Below are 18,733 nucleotides of genomic sequence, written 5' to 3' on the forward strand. Positions count from 1 at the left end.
ATTTTTTAGAGTAACTCCTACCTTAGATCCATATTGGGTAATTTCGTTGTGGATCTTTTTATCCAAATTTTCGATTAACTCTACAGTGGCAATTTTATTTTCAATAATATCAAGCCTTTGCATCACATGTTCCAAAGTTAAAATAGTTCCATTGACCAAAAGAGGTGGTGGGGCTAACAAATCTATCATAGCATTATAAGAATCAAAAGTATGGCTTCCCAAGAAATTCCCTCCGGTAATGGTGTCAAGAACATATCTATTCCAAGGAGTGATGCCTACGTAAAAATTGCGAAGAACGAAAGTGGATTGCTTTCTAGTAGATCTATTTTGAGCATTGCAAATTATATACCAAGCATATTTTAAAATTTCTCCTTCCCTTTGTTTAAAGTTGAGAACCTCGTTTTCGGGAGTGCAAGCGATAGAGGGAGAACTATCCATAATAACAGCAAACAAGGTTGCACACAAAAACAGACCCGGCAAGAAAACGACGAACGAAAAAGAGGCGAATAAAACGACAAATTTTGTGAAGTGGGGGAGAGGAAAATGAGAGGCAAATGGCAAATAATGTAATGCGAGGAAGAAGATTTTATGGTGGGTATTTGGTATGTCTTGACTTGGCGTAGATCTCTCCGGCAATGGCGCCAGAAATCCTTCTTGCCACCTCTTGAGCATGCGTTGGTTTTCCCTTAAAGAGGAAAGGGTGATGCAGCAAAGTAGCACAAGTATTTCCCTCAGTTTTGAGAACCAAGGTATCAATCCAGTAGGAGACAACGCACAAGTCACCTAGTACCTACACAAACAATCAAGAACCTTGGAACCAACGCGATAAAGGGGTTGTCAATCCCTTCACGGTCACTCGCAAAAGTGAGATCTAATAGAGATAGTAAAGTAAATATTTTTGGTATTTTTGCTGTATAGATTGGAAAGTAAAGATTTAAAATAGTAAAAGAGATGCGATGTAAATAAAAGATATGCAATATAATAAGAAAGAGACCCGGGGGCCATAGGTTTCACTAGTGGCTTCTCTCAAGATAGCATGTATTACGGTGGGTGAACAAATTACTGCCGAGCAATTGATAGAAAAGCGCATAGTTATGAAGATATCTAAGACAATGATCATGAATATAGGCATCACGTCCGTGTCAAGTAGATCGAAACGATTCTGCATCTACTACTATTACTCCACACATCGACCGCTATCCAGCATGCATCTAGAGTATTAAGTTCATAAGAACGGAGTAACGCATTAAGCAAGATGACACGATGTAGAGGGATAAACTCAAGCAATATGATATAAACCCCATATTTCTATCCTCGATGGCAACAATACAATACATTCCTTGCTGCCCCTACTGTCACTGGGAAAGGACACCGCGAGATTGAACCCAAAGCTAAGCACTTCTCCCATTGCAATAAAGATCAATCAAGTAGGCCAAACTAAACCGATAGTTCGAAGAGACTTGCAAAGATATCAAATCATGCATATAAGAATTCAGAGAAGAACCAAATAATATTCATAGATAATCTTGTTCATAAATCCACAATTCATCAGATCTCTACAAACACACCGCAAAAGAGTATTACATCGAATACATCTCCAGGAACATCGAGGAGAACTTTGTATTGAGAATCAAAGTGAGAGAAGAAGCCATCTAGCTAATAACTATGCACCCAAAGGTTTGTGGTAAACTACTCGTGCTTCATTGGAGAGGCAATGGTGTTGATGTATAAGCCCTCCGTGATCGATTCCCCCTCCAGCAGATCGCCGGAAAAGGCCCCAAGATGGGATCTAACGGGTACAGAAGGTTGTGGCGGTGGAAAAGTGGTTTCATGACTCTCCCTGATGTTTCTAGGGTATAAGAGTATATATATATAGGCAAAAGAAGTACGTCGGTGGAGCTACGAGGGGCCCACGGGGGTGGGGGCGCGCCTACCCCCTAGGCGCGCCCTCTTGCCTAGTGGCTTCCTCGTGAAGTTCCAGACTTTGACTCCAAGTCTTCTGGATTTCTTTCGGTCCAAGAAAGATCATCGCGAAGGTTTCATTCTGTTTGGACTCCGTTTGGTATTCCTTTTCTGCAAAACTCTAAAATAAGCAAAAAAAAACAGAAACTGGCACTCGGCCTCCGGTTAATAGGTTAGTCCCAAAAATAATATAAAAGAGCATATTAAAGCCCATTAAACATCCAAAACAAATAATATAATAGCATGGACAATCAAATATTATTGATACGTTGGAGACGTAACAGAAATGCATATCCCCATTGAGGTAACTTAGTGATTTACAAAAGTTCTTCAGTTTGATACTAATCGAAAGTGGTTGTTAATAAGACTTGATCAACCTTATTAATGAATCATTTTTGAGCAGTATGAAGTTGATGATTTAGTAATCACTACTTTATGTCCCTACTTTTTATTCTCTGTTTTTATTAGTTAAATAAAATAAATGTCATGTTTTGCCTATTTTCTGAATTTCCCGTGCAATAAAAAAATGACCAAAAAATAAAATTTCTCATAATGCTGTGAAAATTTATATGATTTTTTCCTGAATATTTAAGAATTTTTGGTGCAAAAATAACCAGAGGGGGGTGCACCAGGTGGGCACAACCCACCTGGGCGCGCCAGCACCCCCTGGCGCGCCCTGGGAGGTTGTGGTCCCCACGTGGGCCCCCTCACTTATCTCTTTAGCGCACATTGTCACCTACCTCCAGAAAAAAAATCACTCTTGCTCTCTCTCCCATGTTCTTGAGCTCAAACCCGCGGATTTCGATCTCTTTGCTCGAAGCTCCGTTTCCGAAACTGTTTCGGGGGATTGTTGCTTGGTATGTGACTCCACCATTTGTCCAATTAGTTTTTGTTTTAGTGGTTTATACTTTGAATAAATAGTTAATCGTGGTGCTGCTGTAGATGTGCTTGCATGTTCAATTCTTAGTGTTCTAAGTAGTTTGAATGCTTACTATGGCCTCTATGTATCCCTATGAGTAGTTGCTATTGGTTTTGTGAAGTTTTGTTGACAAATTTTTGTCACCTCAAAAATTTTATTTTCAGAAAATTGTACGCGGACATGATGAACCTGTTTGGAAGGAGTTCCTCGAGGAGACGATCCTCGGGGGCATCCTCTAGTGACAGCTCTACTCACCGGCCTTACGTTGAACCAAGTGAAAGTTCCACACGAGATGCTGCCACCAATACTTGCTTATGGCCTTGCGATGAGTATATGATGCAGGTGGGCATCAAAGAGGAATTTGAGCAATATGTTCATAATGCCGGTCTTGGTCCCTACCTCTCAGATAAGTGTGAACAGCGCCATCTTCTCACTGAATCATTTGTCAAAGAATTTAAATATTTTCCTCGTGAGTCTAGGGTGTCGTTTATGCTTTAAGATAACCCATATACTATTTCACTAGAGAACTTTGCTTACCATTGCAAACTTCCATTTTGGGGTTCGCTTGATGAGCCAGCAAAGGCTGAGTATGAGTCTTTCTTGACTAGCCTTTGTTACGGTGAAAATAGGGGAGTGAGACAAGGAAGAATAAAGAGCATTCACTTTCCCGCAATTTAGTACCTTGCATTATTTAACGGGAAATGCATAGTAGGCAAGCAATACTGTAGCATACTTTGTGCTCCAGACTTGAGCCTCATTCACATCGCTCTCACTGGTGAAAGGGATTATAACCTTGGAGCAATTGTTGCACATAGACTTCAGCATAATGCCAAAAGTGGCTGGTTCTATGGTGGAATATATGCCACACATTTAGCACGAGGGTTGAGTGTTTCACCTTTGCCTTTTGATCCTATCCTTCCCACTCGTATTTAGATTTTGATGCTTTAAAAGAGCATAAGATTCTCTCGGGAAGGTCTGCTAACTTCACTTATAATTTGTTGTTTAACCAATCACATGTTGTGGGCACATATTTGCCTGCGCCTGCTCTCTTTGATTATCACAGCAAGGAAAGATATTTTGTTCTTGAGAGCGAGCCCGAGCTCACAATGCAGCAGTGTTGGCGGCACGACATGCTGAGGCCTCCGCACCGAGAGCCTCCGTGAGCTACCACGCCGACTACTACCCTCCAGGCTACTGATTCATTACCAACTTAGGCCAAAAGCCTAGGCTTGGGGAAGTACGTGTTTCTCACCGACATTATATTCATGCTCACATATCATTCTATTTGCTGGCGCTCTCACTTTTTCATTGTATTATCCATGCTTAGATTTATTTTTCTTGCTTCCTTCTTGTGTGTTTGAAAAACTTCAGAAAAAAACAAAAAAATAGTTGTAGCTAGTTTACTTTCTATGCATGCTTAGTAGTAGTACTAAAAAGAAAATTCAAAAAGATTTCCTTGTTCTTCTTTTCCTTGTTGGGAGCTTTCCCATGTAAATAGTTTTTCTCGTTTTTTCTTTTTATTTGCTTGTTGAAGAAAACCAAAAAATCCAAAAATATTTTAGTGTGTTTCTCTTAATTTCTTTTCTTTTTATTCGAGTTGTACAGAGGAGAAGACCACGATGAAAATGTTGGGTGGCTCTCATATGAATAACTGTTGAACTAATAAGAGCCCATTTTACCTTGTCTTCTCCTGTTGAATAAAATGTTTTGCAGATTCCAGCTTAGTCCATAGCACTCTTGCACTATTATTATTTTTGTATCATTCGGTCGTGCAAGTGAAAGGCAATAATGAAGATATTCGATGAGTTGTCCGTGGCAAGGAGAAACTAGTATGAACTCGACTTGTTCTGTCTGTGTAAATATATTTAACCTAGTATCCAGGCTTCAGCCCATTATGATTAAACATGTTTGCAATGACAATTAGAGATTATAGTTTCTCATGTCATGCATAAGTAGCTGGGAGTGGATAACGATTTATCTTGGATATCAACATAGCGTTAAAATGATTGTGATGTAGTATGATGATATGGTATCCTTCTTTGAATGTTCGAGTGGCTTGACTTGGTACATGTTCATGCATGTAGTTGAATCAAAACCAACGTAGCCTCTATAATATTTATGTTCATGGTGATCATATCCTACTCATGCTAGTGTCCAATGTTACTTATCCATAATGCCTGGTTATGATCATTGTTGCTCTCTAGCTAGCCGCTTCCCAATCTTAAATTGCTAACCTTCGCCTGTACTAAGTGGGAATTCTGCTTGTACATAAAAAACCTTGAACCCAAAGTTATTCCATCTGAGTCCACCATACCTACCTGTATACGGTATTGCCCTCCCGTCCTAAGTAAATTTGCATGTGCCACCTCTAAAAACTTCTAAAAAATATTACCCTTTTTGTGTGCCTGGATCGTTCATGGAACGACAGGAGGTGATCGATATCTTCCGTGCTAAGCATGTTATCCTCAGGTCGAGTGTTTATTCACTCGCCATCGCACGAGGAAATGGGCGGTAATAGGGATGCCCAGTCCCAAACAGCAAACATAAAAAAAAGAGTTCATCTCTTGAATAATCAAACAAAAACTCCCAATGGAGTCAAAACCTTTATTTTCCGCTTGGGAACCTCCACTAGCGTGCTTAGCATGGAAGATGTTGATAACTGATGGTCGTGAAGTGAATAAGAAGGGTGCATGTCTCAAAATTTCATTTATCTATGTTTAAAAAATTAGCTCTGGCACCTCTGCAAATCACTACTTCCCTCTGCGAAGGGACTATATATTTACTTTTATGTTGTGTCATCACCTTCTATAAACAAGCGTCAGAAACTGAGTAGAGCACATCGGTCATGATTTATGCATTGTGTATAGCTAATGTTGGGTGCATCATGACTGGATCTTTTCTACCATGAATTACAATGTTTAGTCGCTGCTTGAACTTCGGAGGTGCTCTTCGTTTATGTTTTGCGGTCTCAGAAAGGGCTAGCGAGATACCATTATTTTCATATTATATCATGGTTGTTTTGACAACGTGTTGCTGTTTGAGATATCTTATTATTGCTCACTAGCTGATTATGTCATTGATATGAATCATTATAATCTTTAATAGTTATTGTTGACATGGTTAGTTATAATGTTGGCTGAAAACCTGGGTGCTGTTTAAGCTTATTTATGCAAACAAGAGCAAAAGAGTTCGTAAAAGTTTTTCTTTCTCACTTTCAGTTTATCAACTAAATTGCTTGAGGACAAGAAAATGTTTAAGCTTGGGGGAGTTGATACGTCTCCAACGTATCTACTTTTTCTCACGCTTTCCTCTTGTTTTGGACTCTAATTTGCATGATTTGAATGAAACTAACCCCAGACTGACGTTGTTTTCAGCAGAACTACCATGGTGTTGTTTTTGTGCAGAAATAAAAGTTCTTGGAATGGAATGAAACTTTGCGAGGATTTTTTATACCAATAATAAGAATTTATGGAGCCAAGACCACCAGAGAGGGGCCCCTGGGTAGGCACAACCCACCAGGGCGTGCCCCCCTCTCCTGGCGCGCCCAGGTGGGTTGTACCCACCCGGTGGCCCCGCTGATGACCCTCCTGATGCTATAAAATAACATTATTCTAGAAAAAAAATCAGGGAGAAAGAATTATCATGATCCACAAGACGGAGCCGCCGCCAAGCCCTGTTCTTCCTCGGGAGGGCAGAATTGGAGTCGTTTGGGGCTCCAGAGAGGGGGATCTTCATTCTTCATCATCACCAATCCTTCTCCATCACCAATTCCATGATGCTCTCCACCGGGAGGGAGTAATTCCTTCGTAGGCTCGCTGGTAGGTGAGGAGTTGGATGAGATTCATCATGTAATCGAGTTAGTTTTGTTAGGGCCTGATCCCTAGTATCCACTATGTTCTTAGATTGATGTTGCTATGACTTTGCTATGCTTAATGCTTGTCACTTTGGGCCCGGGTGACATGATTTTAGATCTGAACCGTTTATGAATTCATCATTATATCCATGTTTTAGATCCGATCTTGCAAGTTATAGTCACCTACTATGGTTATGATCCGACAACCCCGGAGTGACAACAACCGGGTCCACTCTCGGTGATGACCGTAGTTTGAGGAGTTCATGTATTCACTATGTGTTAATGCTTTGTTCCGGTTCTCTATTAAAAGGAGGCCTTAATATACCTTTGTTTCCAATATGGACCCCGCTGCCACAGGAGGGTAGGACAAAAGATATCATGCAAGTTCTTTTAATAAAGCACGTATGACTATTTATGGAATACATGCCTACATTATATCGATGAACTGGAGCTAGTGCCGTATCGCCCTAGGTTATAATTGTAACATGATGAATATCATCCAACAAGTCACCGATCCAATGCCTACGAATTTATCCTTATTGATCTTGTTGTGTTACTATTGCTATCATCACTATTGCACTTGCTACAAATTACTGCTATCACTGTTATTGTTACCGTTACTGTTGTCACTGCAATTAAAACTATCAAACTACTTTGCTACTGATCATATTGCTGCAGATAATTAATCTCTAGGTGTGGTTTAATTGACAACTCAGCTGCTAATACCTTCAAATATTCTTTGGCTCCCCTTGTGTCGAATCTATAAATTTGGGTTGAATACTCTACCCTCGAAAACTGTTGCGATCTCCTATACTTGTGGGTTATCAGGTATGTAACGCCCACGATGCGGCTATATCTCCCACGTGTCGACGCACGACTTAGAGGCATAACCGCATTGTAAGCAATGCCGCAAGTGGGGTAATCTTCACACAACCCATGTAATGAATAAGGAAAAAAAGGTACATAGTTGGCTTACACTCGCCATGTCACACAATAGCATAAATATCATTACATTCATCCAGATACAATCAAGGTCCGACTACGGAACCAAAATAAAGACAACCCCAAACACAACAATGTCCCCGATCACCCCAACTGGGCACCACTACCGATCGTCTGGAAAGGAAACGTAGTATCGTCCTGAGCCCTCATCGAACTCCCACTTAAGCTCAGTCGAATCTCCTGGAGCGGTATCATCGGTGCCTGCATCTGGTTTTGGAAGTAATCTGTGAGTCACGGGGACTCAGCAATCTCACACCCTCGCGATCAAGACTATTTAAGCTTATAGGAAGGGAAAAGGTATGAGGTGGAGCTGCAGCAAGCAACTAGCATATATGGTGGCTAACATACGCAAATGAGAGCGAGAAGAGAAGGCAAAGGCACGGTCGATAAACTATGATCAAGAAGTGATCCTAGAACAACCTACGTTCAAGCATAACACGAGACGGCGTTCTCTTCCCGGACTCTGCCGAAAAGAGACCATCACGGTCACAAACTCTGTTGATTCATTTTAGTTAAGTTAAGTTTCAGGTTATCTACAACCCATTAACAAATTCCCATCTGCCCATAACCGCGGGCATGGCTTTCGAAAGATCAAATCCCTGCAGGGGTGTCCCAACTTAGCCCATCACAAGCTCTCACGGTCAACGAAGGATACCAACGCTATAAGAGGGGCTGAGCAAAGCGGTAACATAGCCAAACAATGGTTTGCTAGGACAAGGTGGGTTAGAGGTTTGGCATGGCAATATGGGATGCATGATAAGCAAGTGGTAGGTATCGTAGCATAGGCATAGCAAAAGAGCGAGCATCTAGCAAGCAAAGATAGAAGTGATTTCGAGGGTATGGTCATCCTGCCTGCAAAGTTCTCTGAGTTGACGTTAGCTTGATCCTCATAAGCGTACTCAACGGGCTCCTCGATCACGTACTCGTCGCCCTGCTCTACCCAAAGCAAGAACACAAGCAAAGGGAGACACAATTAATCGCGTGCAATGCACAAGCTACATGATGCAAAACATGTCATGATATGCGGGATGCGATAAGCGATGCATATGCATGTTTCAGAAAGGAAAGATTGAACCTAGCCTCAACTTGGAAATCCAAGAGTGTCACTAGAAAGAGGAGTGGATTTCGGTCGAAATCGATATAAAGATCACCGGAATCGGATGCACGGTTTGCAAATGACAAGCAAAACAAATATGGCACCGAACTGCGATTAACAGCACGAGGCCATCTAAATGCATCAAGAACAACAAGCTACTGCACTCTAACATGACAACAAATCACATGGCAGGGATCCACTCAAGATGCTTGACAAAAGATGAACACTGAGCTACGGCTAATTCACTAAATAGCAGGTTCAAACAAGCATGGCAAAAGTGCAAAAGATATCAGGTTACAGACTTAGTGCAAATAACATGTCAGGAATTTAACATCAGGAAGCAATGTTTAGAGCAAGATAATAACATTCTACAGGAACATATCATGGCAAAGCAAGGCATGGCATGAAGCTACTCAAAGCATAAAACAAAAGTCCCTTACTGACCATAAGCCAAAAGGGATCAGAAAATACAATGGCACTCATGTGAACATAGCAACTTTTCGTTAACAGATTCAGACTTAGAAAAAACTGGAACAAGGCAAAACAGATATTAAGTAGGCATGTTTACGAGCTTGATGCACTCACCACAAGGCATTGCATGACAAACTAAGCATACACCTAGCAAGTAGACATGACATAGAAGCTAAACATGGCAAGAGCAACAACATAGCATGGATGGATCAACTACAACAAGCTCAGCAAAAATGCTTAACATGTAAACATTCTGCCAGGAACATTTTATAGCAAAAGTAGAGATCGATTGAGTCAAGCTAGGGTGCTCCATAAATGCAAAAAAAGACATGGATGGATAGAGCACAACAATATCTACAAAACATCCTTACTGATCATGCTCAAAAGAGGCATGGATCACTCTGTAGCAACATGAATACGTGGCATAAAAATATCAACAGGGCAAAGACTTAGAATATTTCTAAGTCCCTGAAATCAGCAACATTACGAGAGCTATTTTGCATGCTTGTGCTAGTCACCACAGAGATCACAAAAATACATGGCATACACCCCTGTAAAGATGGCATGGCATACTTCAAAACACATGTAGGTCTCATGTTCATAGGAGGCACACATTAAACATGGCAAAAATGACAAATGTCCAATTACTGATGAGAATCTGAAACTAATATAAACTAGCACTCTTGCAACAGCATTTAGGGTATCAAGATGAACTCAAATGAACATGGTGCAATGAGATGAAATGAAGTACTCGTCGAGACGAACAATTTGATATGCCATACGCCCAAAACGGAGCTACGGGTGCAAAGATATGGCATGATGAAAATATGCAAAAATTACTGGGATTAGGAGAGAGTCAACCCTCAGATCTAGGGTTTGCATGCAATCCGAGGTGGCGGCGGATCTCGCCGGAACTCCGCCGGAGTTGATGCGGGGGCGGCCGGATCCGGAGCGGGGGCTTGCCGGAGAGGAGGCGCGGTGACCGGATCTCGAGCCGGGGCGGCGCTGAAAGTGCAACTATCCCTGGGTGGTTTTGGTAATTCCTAACAACATATAGCTCATTGGGCTAACATTATTCCAAGATTAATATTTCGGGAAAAGCTCAATGAATGGCATGGCATGGATGAGGAAAGTGGACCCCTCAAAATACTAAGGACAAAAAGATTGGCTCAAGCTCAAAGCTCAAGACTCTACATTTTATATTTTAGTGATCCAAGATCACACTGAGTCTATAGGAAAATCCAATACTATCAAGGAGGGATGAGGTGTTGCTTGATGAGGTTCTTGCTTCATAGTGCTTAGTGATATGCTCCAAAACCCTCAACTACCTTCCCACATCCACATATGACCTAAACTAAAAGTCAAACTCGGCACCACCGATTCTTTCTATCCGGCACCACCGAGTTAGATGTCATAGCCACTGCCACAAACCCTAGGTAAATCGGTCTCACCGATAGGGATCTCGGTCACACCGAGATGGGGTTGTAATCTCTCTGTTTCCCTTCGTAACATTTCGGTCCTACTGAGATGAGCGATCGGTCCCACCGAGATTGCAATGTAAACTCTCTGTTTCCCTTTTGTAACATTTCAGTCCCACCGAAATAAGCAAATCGGTCCCACCGAGTTTACCTGACCAACTCTCTGGTTAGCTTATTACCAAAATCGGTCCCACCGAGTTTGTGTAATCGGTCACACTGAGATCACGTTATGCCCTAACCCTAACCATATTGGTCCTACCGAGTTGCATCTCAGTCCCACCGAAAATCCTAACGATCACTAGATTTGCTAAATCGGTCCGACCGAGTTTCTCAATTCGGTCTCACCGAGATTGGTAAATTGTGTGTAACGGTTAGTTTTTGTGTGGAGGCTATATATACCCCTCCACCCACTCTTCATTCGTGGAGAGAGCCATCAGAACATACCTACACTTCCAATACACATTTTCTGAGAGAGAACCACCTACTCATGCGTTGAGGCCAAGATATTCCATTCCCACCATATGAATCTTCATCTCTAGCCTTCCCCAAGTTGCTTTCCACTCAAATCTTCTTTCCGCCAAATCCAAATCCTGTGAGAGAGAGTTGAGTGTTGGGGAGACTATCATTTGAAGCACAAGAGCAAGGAGTTCATCATCAACACACCATTTGTTACTTCTTGGAGAGTGGTGTCTCCTACATTGGCTAGGTGTCACTTGGGAGCCTCCGACAAGATTGTGGAGTTGAACCAAGGAGTTTGTAAGGGCAAGGAGATCGCCTACTTCATGAAGATCTACCGCTAGTGAGGCAAGTCCTTCGTGGGCGATGGTCATGATGGGATAGACAAGGTTGCTTCTTCGTGGACCCTTCGTGGGTGGAGCCCTCCGTGGACTCGCGCAACCGTTACCCTTCGTGGGTTGAAGTCTCCATCAACATGGATGTACGATAGCACCACCTATCGGAACCACGACAAAAACATCCATGTCTCCAACCGCGTTTGAATTCTCCAAACCCTTCCCTTTACATTCTTGCAAGTTGCATGCTTTACTTTCCGCTGCTCATAGACTCTTTGCATGTTTGCTTGAATTGTGTTAAGATTTCTTGACTTGTGCTAAGATAGCTAAAATCTGCCAAGACTAAAATTGGGAAAAGGATAGATTTTTAATTGGTCAAGTAGTCTAATCACCCCCCTCTAGACATACTTTCGATACTACAAGTGGTATCAGAGCTTTATTCTCCATTTGCTTTGATTTCCATAGCTTTTGGTGGTCATAGCCTTGGTTTCACAACCTAGGAGAGTATGGCATCTAGCAAGGGAAATTATCACCATAGAGGTCCTTACTTTGATGGTACTAATTTTGCTAGTTGGAAGCATAAGATGAAAATGCATATTCTTGGACATAACCCCGCCGTTTGGGCTATTGTGTGTGTTGGCTTGCAAGGTGAATTCTTTGATGGGAGAGAACCGAATCGTGAAGCCACCGCGGAAGAGTTGAAAATGATGCAATACAACGCTCAAGCTTGTGATATCCTCTTCAACGGATTGTGCCCCAAAGAATTCAACAAAATCAGCCGTCTTAAGAATGCAAAGGAAATTTGGGATACTTTGATTGACATGCATGAAGGTACCGACTCCGTCAAGGAATCCAAGTTGGATGTGCTTCAAAGTCAACTTGACAAGTTCAAAATGAAGGATGGTGAAGGTGTCGCTGAAATGTACTCTAGGCTTGCTCTTATCACAAATGAGATTGACGGCTTAGGAAGTGAAGAGATGACCGACAAATTCATCATCAAGAAGATCCTAAGATCCTTGGATGGAAAATATGATACCGTGTGCACATTGATTCAAATGATGCCCAATTACAAAGATCTCAAGCCAACAGAAGTCATTGGAAGAATTGTTGCTCATGAGACGTCACTCAAGGATAAGGAGGAACTTCACAACAAATCAAGTGGTGCTTACAAAGCCTCATGCGAAGCCCCCACATCATCAAGTGAGAAAAAACCTTCAATGAAGAATTGAGCTTAATGGTGAAGAAATTCAACAAATTCTACAAAAGTAGAAGCAAAGAGAGAAGCTCCAAGTCAAGGTCCTACAATGACAAAAGATCTTCTAGTCGAGAGCAAAACAAAGAAGAGAAGATTCTCCAAAAAGAAGTAGAAGAGAAGAATCACCACCTAGAGAAGAAGGAGTAGAGATGATCGTTATGAACGAAGACCCCCACGGAGAAGCAAGGATTCGGAAAGAAAGGACAAGTCATCAAGGAGCTACACAAAACGAAGACATCAAGCTCATGTTAGTGAATGGGTATCCGGCTCCGACTCCGACAATCACTCCGAGAGAAGCTATCACTCCGACTCCGAATATACTCAAGATGAAGGTGTTGCCGGTCTAGCACTTGTGTCAACCAACTCCTACGACATATTTGATTCACCAAATGAAGGAATTGGAAGATGCTTCATGGCCAAAGGTCCAAAGGTATCACACCCCGAGTATGTTGATTTCAATAGTGATGAAGATGACTTGTTAGGTGATGATGATTTACTTGTTGACATCTCTAGTGATGAATACTATGATGAAACGTCAATTAATCATGCTAATCAAGATGAAACGAATGACAATGATAAGGAGAAGATTGAGTCTCTAACTAAAGAAATAAACACTCTTAAGTTAGCTCATGAAACAATCTTAGGAGATCATCGAGAACTTTTAAGGACTCATGAGAAATTACGTTTTGAAAAGCTCAACCTTGAGCAAGAGCATGAGTTCTTGAAGGCAATCAATGATGATCTTCGCAAGAAAAGTTCTTCTTACATTGCCAAGTGTTTACTCTTATCCACTTACATGCCTCAAGTCAAGTCTAGTAACAAGAACAATAAAGATTCTTCCTCTAGTAGTAACAATAATCATGCTAAATCCAATGTTATTGCTTCTAGTAGTTCTCTTGATTCCACTAATGATTCTCTTAGCCAAGTTACACTTGAGCAAGAAAATAGCTTATTGAAGGGAATTATAGAGAAAGGTGTTTACAAGAGCCTTGCCGGGAGTAAGCAATTCGAGGAAATTGTACGCAAGGAAGGAAGGCATCGGAAGAACCAAGGTGCTGGTTTTGAACGAAAGTTCAATGCCAATGGAGTTGAGTGATAAGAAGATCAATACCCCAAGACGAAGTTTGTTCCTCAACAAGAGAAGTATGATCCTACTTCTTTCAAAGGGACACAAGCTCAAGATGATCTTCCACCACAAGACCACAAGCAAAAAGGCAAGGACAAGCTTCAAGAGGAAATTGATGCATTTGAATAAGCTTCTAATGCCTTGGTCAAGTGGGTTCCCAAGACTACATCAAGTTCCACTTCATCAAGTACAACTACAACTCCAAGGATTCCCATCAAGATGGTGTGGATCCCGAAGAAGAAGAACTAGAGAGTTCTTGAGGGTGACTCCGCCAACATACTTCACTCTTATCATTTTGGCAAGAACGAGTGCAATCAACTTCCACATCTTGCACTAGTTTAAGGAGTCACAAACCCTCTTGTTGGTAAGACAAGGGACAAGGTAACCTAAAGCTTTCATAGACATCATCTTGTGTGTGCATCACTCTATGCCTATGGATATCCTTGTGTGTTCCTTGTGGGACTAACCCGTGTAGGTATTGAAAGTGCAACTCACTCCAAAGGATAGCTCCAAATGATCTACATCAACATTGAGCATCCACATCTTCAACATCTACATGAAGTCATCATCGACAAAACCCAAGGTTAGTTCATCCCTCTTAAGGGGGGATCTCACATCTAGGGGGAGCTTTACTCTAAGAATGGAGCTAAAGCAACTCTAATGGTATGAAAACAACAACGCTTTATGTAAAAGTGGTAACCCCACTTGTGCTTAAACGATGAGTATGACCTATGATCAAATGTTCTCATTTAACTCCTAAGTCAATATACTCATATATAGATGACCTAGTCATCGCCAATTGCTTGATAGATGCTAGAATTGGTTGTGCATGCTTTGCCACATACTTCAATTGCCATTTTATTGTGTGAGCATGTTGGTTGCATAATTTACTCATTCAAGGACATCCACTTGTTGTTTTGATTGATTGGTTTATTTTTCCTCTTGCCAAGTGGATGGACAAGAATGCCTAAGAACCTTCTCTCGCTATCTATGCTTTTCTCGTCTCAAACTCTATTCATGCTACATCACAAAATTTGATCAAGTCAGATTCGAACCACTCTGTGTGAGGAGCACTCAGAGTCCCTGATTCGTCATAGACTTAAACTTCCAAAACTTCTTTGTGCATTTCGGTCTGACCGATTCACCCATTTCGGTCATACCGAGATCACTAAGTCGATCTAGGTTTTCAATCTCGGTGCAACCGATTTGAACTTTTCGCTCACACCGAGTTGCAGCAACTGCTTGCAGTTATGCATCTTGGTGCCACCGAGTTTTTCCACTCGGTCACACCGACAGGGTCGGGCTATATATACCCACGGGTAAAATTTTGGCAATTTTCTTCAAACTCTTTCGCCCGCGCTTAGCCCGCTCTGCCTCCAGGGTCTCCGGATCGTCCTCCTCGTCGCCAGTTGCCTCCTACCGCTGGTCTCCGCCGCCGTCAACGGGAATCATCCCCGCCGTTGCCGCCGTAGCGAGTTCATCGCCGAACTAGGGTATGAACTTGATCACTGTGCTATCCTTATCTGATTCCTAGCACATTGTGTTCGCCATGAATCTTGCCACGATTGAAACTATCTTATCCAGTCAAGAACGCACCGTAGATTAGAGATGATTTGAAAATTTAGGGTTAGGTTTCCGCCGAAACCATCTCGGACCAACCGAGTTGTGGAACTCGGTACCACCGATTCGGCTTAGGCCATTGCACATGTGATTCTTGGTCTGACCGAGAATTGAAAATCGGTGTGACTGAGTTCAGGACTTTGTGAAACCCTAGCAGTCTCGGTGCCACCGAACTGTGACTCGGTCTGACCGAGTTCACTAGTTTAGGTTCCAATAGCTGCTTCGGTATCACCACGTTTACAAATCGGTTGATCCGAAATGCTTTCTGAGGAAAACTAAAACTAAGTTTTTGATTCATTCTTTTGCAAAAACCTATGTATTTTGTGATGCTCATCCACTCTACCTCATCTAAAATCTATTCGTAGGGTCAGCTGTCAGAGATTGCATTATGTCTGATCAAAGTGACAGTCAGAACAAGTCAGAGGAGCAGGTTCACATGAGTGAGGGTACTAGTCCCTCTAGCAGCTCAGATGATGGAAGCAGGAGCACACCCAGCAACTTGCCAAAAGCTGCCACCAGGGCCAGAAAGAAGAAAACTTCTGAATCTAAGGATGAAGACTATGCAGTTGAGGAAGAAGAAACCACCTCAAAGAGTAAAGTGCTCAAAAAGGAACATGGCACAGCTACTACCACCAAGCCAGGGATGAAGCAAAAGGTTCCTGCCAAGAGAGCTCCAATATCTAAAGCCAGAGTATCTACTCAAGAGACTTTGGGATCTGCACCCAAAGAGCAGGTTGTGGCAGAAAAGAAAAGGAAAGAGAGGGTCAAGAAGACCACTGACAGAGTGCTTGGGAGATCTTCAATCATGAAAGACTCTGAAGAATAGGAAGAGGAAGAGGATGCTGCACCAACACCTAAGGCACAGAAACTTATGGGAGATGCCATAAGATCAGGGGCTGCTTCATCTAAGCCCAAAGAAGCTCCCAAGCCAGCTGCTCCAAAACCCAAAACTGCACCAAAGAGGAGTACCGGGAACATTCCAGTTGCTAAGAAAAACAAGGCCCCAGTGCCTGAAACTGTTGTTGAAGAAGAAGATGATGAGACACATGTTTTGATGAAGTTAAAGCCAAAAATTCCAGATCATAATGATGCTCATCCTGTAGCAGAAAACATGAAGATCGGGAAGGACTCGGGATTGAGGCTATGGAGAGAGTCAGATCCATATGCCACCAGAAGAAGAACTGCTGTGGACTACAAGTTCCATACCAAAGAACAACAGGATTTTTATGAGACAGTGTTGCTTGACAAGAAACCAATAGTATGTTACATGAGATGGGTCAACTGGGAGTACATCAAGGAGAATGAAGAACACTATCCAGGAGTATATGACAGTTTCAAGGCTTGTGGAGTTGATGAGTTTGTGGCTCAGAAGCTCACAAAGTGGAATGATGAGCTTATCATGCAGTTCTACTCCACAGCTCACTTCTACCCAGATGGCACGATAGTCTGGATGTCTGAAGGCACTAGATACCAGTCAACAGTAGCAGAATGGGCTGAATTGATCAATGCTCCTAAGGAGAATGAAGATGACTTGGATGTCTATGCCAAGAAGAAGAAGGATCACAACTCCATGGCTAGCATGTACAAGGATATTCCTGATGCAGATCTTGAGACTCACCAATTTGGAAGTGAAACACCTGCTGTCAGGACTGCCTACTATCAATTGGATCCTCAGGCACACTCTTCTGCCCAAGTCTGGTGATCACAGAATGATCAGAGGCCACTCCATCAATCTGCTACATATATTTGATGTGCCACAAAAGTTCAATGTCATGAGTCTTATAGTTGAAACTATCAAGAGGGCAGCTGCTGACCAAAAGAGAAGTTGTGGGTATGCACCACAGATCCAGGAGTTTATTAACTCCAAGATGGGCACTAGCACATACTTGTTGGACAAGGAGCACATGCCTATCTATCCAGACTTTGAGGACAACCAAGTGGTTATGAATGAGGATGAACCATCTTCTGTGCACGTTCAAGCAAAGAGGGAGAAGGCAAAGGCTGAGAAAGCTGCAAAGATGCCAACCATGGAAGAAGCATCTTAGTATCTTCTGAAGAGCAAGCAAGATCAGCTTGGCTACTTGATTGCATCCACTCTAAGGATTGAGAAAGGGCTGGCCACCCTGACTCAAAACCAGGAGAGCTTGGAAAGGATCATGGAGCAAAAGTTCTATGACATAGATGTGAAGATAACTGAGATCCAGTCTGTTGTGGAGCAGCTTCAGGATGATATGCAGGATAGGAAGGGCAAGACAACCACTGATGCATTTGCTAGTGCCTAGAGCTCAGAGGTCAACTACAGTGCCAGTAACATACACCAGAGCCACTTCATCTGCACCAGCTACAACTTCAGTGCCACCAGCTCCAGCACATACTCCATCAGCTCCATCTACATCGACTGAAGCCTTCGTTCTTGGAGTTCTCCGGACACCACCACCTGAAGACCAAGCCTGAGAGACGATTTAGTGCTATGCATTTTCTATGAACTTATTGGTAACTTGTTGCCAAAGGGGGGAAAAATGTATAGATCATAGGCTTCGAGAGAGAGTGTTGCTTTTTTATTCTCTCTTGCTTTGGTGGTTGAACTTTATTTGCTTGATTGAGATACTTTCTGTCTGTGTGATACTTGGATGATCATGTGTGTTTGATCATATGCTACATTAATGCTTGTTGGATGACATTATCATTTTATCCCTATATGATCATTCACTTTGCTTGGTGATGAGTACACGTATTTAATTATTATCATTTTGAGCGCTCCACCAAGATGTATGTGACATGTAAGAGTAACCCATGAGCCTATCTCTCTGTGCATTTGCAGTCCAAAGCAAATCATAAACTATGCACAAATTTAGGGGGAGCTCTTGCTTTTCACATACTTCTCAAAGCGACAATATTTTTCACTCTTATTATCATTCGTTGAAGCTTTGATCTATATGTTGTCATCAATTACCAAAAAGGGGGAGATTAAAAGTGCAACTATCCCTGGGTGGTTTTGGTAATTCCTAACAACATATAGCTCATTGAGCTAACATTATTCCAAGATTAATATTTCAGGAAAAGCTCAATGAATGGCATGGCATGGATGAGGAAAGTGGACCCCTCAAAATACTAAGGACAAATAGATTGGCTCAAGCTCAAAGCTCAAGACTCTACATTT

The sequence above is a fragment of the Triticum urartu genome, chromosome 5A (genome assembly GCF_056163025.1).
Source record: "Triticum urartu cultivar PI428250 chromosome 5A, HENAU_Tu73, whole genome shotgun sequence".
In the NCBI taxonomy this organism is placed as follows: domain Eukaryota; kingdom Viridiplantae; phylum Streptophyta; class Magnoliopsida; order Poales; family Poaceae; genus Triticum; species Triticum urartu.